Below are 6,605 nucleotides of genomic sequence, written 5' to 3' on the forward strand. Positions count from 1 at the left end.
TACACTAAGCTAGGCACAGCTAGGCTATGCTACATTGAGCTGTCAGTGTGACATAAATCAGTCAGTGAAAGCAGAATTCATAATTTTTTCCACATACCCCCGTAACTGGAAAATCAGCCAGTTTCATTATGAGGCAAAAATAACAAGGTTGTAAATGGGCATCCAAGCCTCAACCAGTTACATGCTTACTATTTATATTATTTATATATAATAAATATATAAATGTACTATTTATATCAAACAACATGCAATACTTACTACTTGCATTCTGTGGTACCTGTAAATGTAAGTACATTTAAAAAATAAGCCATATTATTAGATTTTTTATTCATTTTATTTAGATTCTAAGCCCTTTATTTCCTGCTTTGAATCTGCATGTTTTGCACTTTTTTGGATTTGATGTAGGATAAGATAGATTTTTTTCTTTTTACAAAATCATGTTGTATAGCCAATAAGTTCTTGTTACATTCCAATCTTAATAAAATATCTCCTTGAGCAATATCTCCTCTTTCCACCAATAGCGAACCATTCATAAACATTTAAAGAAAACCCTTCATGGTGTGTATTCCAAATGAGGGTCCTAGGAAGGTTACATTTTCCACCGCTTTGTCTTTAGACAGTAATGGGCAAAGTAAACGCAGCCTGGTTGAGATAACGTTACACAACACTGAAATAGTTCTAGTCTGACATGTCCCAGTTTACTTCAACAACAAGCCAACACTGAAAGAAAGAAAAAAAAGGAATTCATCTCTGAGTTTAACATGCTTTCTTTTCTGAGAACAGAGCCATGCGAATGAGTGGAGGGCTTGTTCTGTTGTTCTTTGGACTGGCGTCAATGCTGCAGGCTCTCAGAGCGATGGCCCAATTACCCAAATGCAGCATCAGGGCCTGGCCAAGTAGGCTTGCCGCTGCCCTTTAATTCTCACTAAAAACTCTGCTCACTTGGCACCCGCTCGCTTGTTTTTCAAAGCCTGTCTTGTGGACGGATAAAGAAAATACTTTTCGTTTATTTACTGCCTCTCAGTGGGTTGATTATTGCGCTCGGACCAAAAGCAGCAGCGATAATTGAGCCATTTATATCTGTGTGCTTGATTATGGTGTCCGTGTTAGGGTCTAATTCTGCCACCACAAAAAACGACTGTAGTGCTGGTGCGATGGGCGGAGAGGGAGTCAGGGTGGACAGGACATGTGCTTTTAGAGAGGTGGACTGTTTGGAACGGACATTTAGGAACACTTCTTATTGGTATAGTTATTGACTACTTGGCTGATACTATGAAATGTATATGAAGATTACAGAAAGAATCCGCACACCCGTGTGGTGGGTTGTTTCTGATGGAAAGGAAATTTTCATGCTCCATGATAATCAAAGAGAAAGAGAGCATTTCCTTCTCTTTCTCTCCCTCTTGCTCGCTCCTGTAGGGTCTGCTGTACACCTCTGTGCTGTAATTATGGGCAGAGGCTCTGTGGGCCTCCCTGATCAATTACAGGTCAGCCTGCCGGCCTCCTCTTCCCTCTGGCTACACTCTTTCATCTACTCTACACATCTCTCTCTCTCGCTCTGCCCCTCTATTTCTCACCCTGTGCTCCCCTTACTAACTTATGTTTCTAAAATTGCTGTTTTTTCCGCTCTATCTCCGTTGTTCCCCACTTTTTTCCTTCTCCTACTCTGCATCTTTTAAATTGCACATCCGCATACACACCTCGCAGTCGGATCATTATTTTAAAGCCCAGGGTGTGTGGTGTAATCTCTGACACAGTAATTGAATGTGCTGCTGTTTTCACTCCACTGTGCAGGCCCAGAATACGGATAGCAGACAGATATCTACACTCGTCCTGTCGGCCACGTCAGGATCAGTTAGTATTCAGGATCACAAACTTGAGAATGAAATGATTTAACTCCTTGAACTCTGAGAAAGCTGGATGTGTGTTTTACTGGCATTGGCTATTAGCTGCCCTTACACATGAAATACACATATTCTGATTCATGTCCTGCTTTTCTTTACTGCTCAGTCTTGTAAATGCTTTATGTCTTGATAGGCCATTCAGATTTCACACCTACTCAGTAGAAAATCTGCTAGTATATGATTATTGTGGCTGTCCTGATTGAGCGGGCCTATTCAATGCTGTCTTTCATAGTGCTACTCAATTTCCTCTTGGGATCAATAGATCCAATAGATCAACATTCTTTGTGCATCTAGTGTATAGGTCTGTAAGTTTTTGGACATGGACACAATTTGTGTCATTTTGTCATTCTGTCATTCATACCACCTCCAAGCAATCAGGATTTTCAGCTTTAATTTAAAGGGTTTAACAATAATATTGCATTAACTTTTTACGTAGTCCCTTCATTTCACAAGCTCATGGACGTCATGGAAAAAGCTAACAATAATAAAGGAGTACACTTGGATGCAAATCCTTTGCAGTCAATGAGGGCCTGAAGTCTGCAACCCATGAACATTACCAAATGCTAAGATTCCTCCCTTAAGATGCTTTGCCAGGCCTTCACTGCAGCCGCTTTCGGTTCTGTTGCTGCAGGTTGGTCTTTCTGCCTTCAGTTTGATCTTCAAGTGTGCTCAACTGGGTTGAGGACAGGTAATTGATGTTGCCATTCAATCACATTTTGTTTCTTCTTCTGTCTTAATAAGTTCTTTGGTTGCTTTTGCTGCATGTTTTGGGTTATAATCCATCCATACTGTTAAACCCCATCCAGTCACTTTTGCAGCATTTAAAGAGATGGCAGTCATACATGGCCGTTCCATAACAGTGTTTCCACCATGTTTAACAGATAATGTTTCTCCATGATGTTTCTCTCTATGTGGCCTTTCTGTTCTTGGGTTCTTGGGTGGTTTGCATCTTGATTGCAGATTTCCTTCATCTCTAGGATGTGCTGGAACTACGAAGCTTCATTGAACACCTTTAAGATATGTTGGAGAGATGATGCTTCACTGAAACCTTTTGGGATGAGTTAAAGCAATGAAGCTCCATTGAAAACATTTGTGCTGATTTGGAGTGATTCATCTCCTCTGAACTACTTTAAGGTGCACTGGACTCAATTCAACAGTTCTGAGATTAGTTAGAGTATTGAGGCCCTACTGAACTCCTTTGAGATGAGATCTATCTATCGATCTATCCTTGCTGCCTGTAAGTGAGGGTATAAGTTGATTGGAGGTGTGTTTGCTGCACTGCCTGGGTGGAGGGTGGATCAGGCGTAGGCAGCTGAACCCGCTGGCAATGCCAGGTCTGTGTGCCTGCCTGGCATCAGCAGTGACACTATGAGACACTGATGGCACTAAATCATGGTAATTAGGCGATAGACGCACCCCTGTGATTAGGGCATCCCGCATGGCCCAGCATCTGTTAAACATACACACCACACACACATGCTCACACACTCTCCACCAAAACTACAGAGAGACACAAAGAGATGTGGGAGGAAGAAGCAGGTGTGAAGGAGAGAGAGAGAGCAAGGGTAATGGAGAAGAGAATATTCACTCCACAGCCACTTTATTAGAAACTCTTACATCGTACTTAGATTAATGGGCTACATTATGAGAACTACATACTTTATACAGTAGGTCCACTACTACAGTGAGTCCAAGAAGTATTTGATCCCTTGCTGATTTTCTTTGTTTGCCCACTAATAAAGACACTATCCTTCTGCACTTTTAATGGTAGATATATTCTAACATGGAGAGACAGAATATCAAGACAAAAATCCAGAATATAATTTTAAAGAATATATTTTAATTAATTTGTATTTCAATGAGGAAAATAAGTATTTGATCCCTCTTGCCAAACACACTCAATACTTAGTGGCAAAGCCTTTGTTTGCAAGCACAGCGGTGAGACGTTTGTTGTAGTTAACCACAAGTTTAGCACACACACCAGGGGGAATTTTGGCCCACTCTTCTTTGCAGATCCTCTCTAAATCATGAAGGTTGGTGGGCTGTCGCTTGGCAACTCTGACCTTCAGCTCCCTCCATAGATTTTCGATCGGATTGAGGTCTGGCGACTGGCTGGGCCACTCCATGACCTTAATGTGATTTTTCTTGAGCCAATCCTTTGTTGCCTTTGCTGTATGTTTAGGGTCGTTATCATGTTGGAAGACCCAACCACGGCCCATTTTCAGATCCCTGGCAGAGGGGAGGAGGTTGTCCCTCAGGATTGTGCGGTACATGGCTCCATCCATCTTCCCAGTGATGCGGTGAAGTAGCCCTGTACCCTTGGCAGAGAAACACCCCCAAAACATTATGCTTCCACCTCCATGCTTGACGGTGGGCACAGTGTTCTTGGGGTCATAGGCAGCATTTTTCTTCCTCCACACATGGCGGGTGGAGTTGAGGCCAAAAAGTTCAATTTTGGTCTCGTCTGACCACAAAACCTTCTCCCAATAACTTGGTTCATCTTTCAAATGATCATTGGCATACTTGAGGCGCGCCTCCACATGTGCTCTCTTCAGCAGGGGTACCTTTCGGGCACTGCAGGATGTGAATCCATTGTTGCGCAAAGTGTTGCCAATTGTTTCCTTGCAAACTGTGGTCCCAGCTGCCTTCAGGTCATTTGCTAACTCCTGCCGAGTGGTTGCAGGACGATTTCTGACTGTTCTCAGCATCATTGCCACCCCACGAGGCGAAATCTTCTTTGGAGCACCTGTTGATTGTCATGTTATACTCTTTAAACTTTCTGATAATTGCACCAATAGTTGTTACTTTCACATCCAACACCTTACTAATCTTTTTGTAGCCCATTCCAGCTTTGTGAAGGTCAACAATTCTGACTCTGAGGTCCTGTGACAGCTCTTTGGTTTTACCCATGTTGGAGACTTGAAATCTGTGTGATCTGTCTGATTCTGTGGACAGGTGTTTTTCACACAAGTGATTAGTGAGAACAGGTGGCTTCAGGTCAGGTAACAAGTTGATTGGGAGTGTCTAACTGGTCTGTAAAAGCCAGAACTGCTAATGAATACTAAGGGATCAAATACTTATTTCACTCCATGAAATACAAATCAATTAATATATATTCCTTAGATTTATTTTCTGGATTTTCTTTTTAATATTCTGTCTCTCCATGTAAGAATACATCTACCATTAAAAGTATAGAATGATCATGTCTTTATTAGTGGGCCAACGAAGAAAATCAGCAAGGGATCAAATACTTCTTGGACTCACTGTATATAGAAGTACAATTACAGGCAGTAGCTTTTCTGTTGCCCCCCCTACTCCATTCATTGCTGGTCAATGAACATACAGCCACTGTTGACCGGATGTTATTAGTGGTGTTGAACAGTGCTCAGCACAGTCATGGTACACTCTAGACAAAGAGGTCATATATAGTACTGTTTTCTAGCTAATGCTAAAGCTTCAGCTTCAAGGCTGCCCTCTCACTGAACACGGATTAATGCAGGTTTCTCAAGCTGAAATGGAAATTTTGATTGACTCTACCACTGAGAGTTTGACCGTCTATTCATGCCTACAGGTCAGCTGTCCATGCAGTTTAGTGAGAATGGGGAATTTGCTGGTGTATTCTTGCCGGTGTACAGTTCTGGACTGTAGCACAGCTGTGGGTCAATTCGGTGCATTTTTACAACTTAAATCTGCTATGGAATGAGACTTGGGGTGTATTACCTATAGTTTGGCCTGTTTTTAGACAGAGAAAACATCAATCACACCAAAATGCATCACAGCAAACCATATAAGAAGGTTCTAATTGGTAAGACCTGTCTGGGTACGGAAGCAAGAAAGATAAGATAAGATAAGATAAGATAAGATAAGATAAGATAAGATAGTCCTTTATTAGTCCCGCAGTGGGGAAATTCACAGGAATACAGGAATACAGGAAGAAGGAAGAAGGCCCTGTGTTCTGGACTAGTGCTTGTATCTGTGCAGTTTAATATGGAGCAATGGCAGAAATGACAGAGATTTTTAGAAATAGCTGTAGTGATTATCTGGGCAACATACTAGGTTAACACCTGGCTATGGGAGATGTTCAGCTCAAACCTGTGTAGTACAACTGATTGTTGGTTTGGATTGAGGTCAGCTCATGTTCTCACCCCTAACAAACCGCTGTTTCTTTAGGACTGGACCACCTCTTCTCAAGGGTCTTGATGCAGTGGTTTTGGTCCATGTCCGAGTGTGACTGCTGTATTTACACCTGCCCAAATGAAGCGCACCAAGGATGACAACGCACCAGGGTCCAATTTATTCGCTCCATAAAATGCATGAGTGAAAAATCCCTTAGAATTGTAAGGGGTAAGGTATAGAGAGGAAGTGATGAGTGGGAGAAAGTGACAGGGAGATATGAGTGTTCAGGCTCAGTCTGGATGGCGGTGCTGAAAGGGATCCAGTGATAACTCACCTGATACACACCACATTAAAGCAGCTTTAAAAATTAAACAAAGGGAGTGGAGAGGAGGGGAGTGTATTTCTGAGTAAAAGGGTTAGAGTAGAGCAGGAATGAGCTGCAGTCAGTAGGGCCACAGCACAGCTCCAGACATGAAGACCGGCTAGCCGGCGTAAAGCAACAGGAGTAAAGCAACTCCTGAGTGACCCACATAATAAGGGCCAGTCGAGAGAGAGACTGGCTGACCGTGTACGTGTGTGTCTGTT

This window comes from Salminus brasiliensis, chromosome 3 (genome assembly GCF_030463535.1).
Source record: "Salminus brasiliensis chromosome 3, fSalBra1.hap2, whole genome shotgun sequence".
Classification (NCBI taxonomy): Eukaryota; Metazoa; Chordata; class Actinopteri; order Characiformes; family Bryconidae; genus Salminus; species Salminus brasiliensis.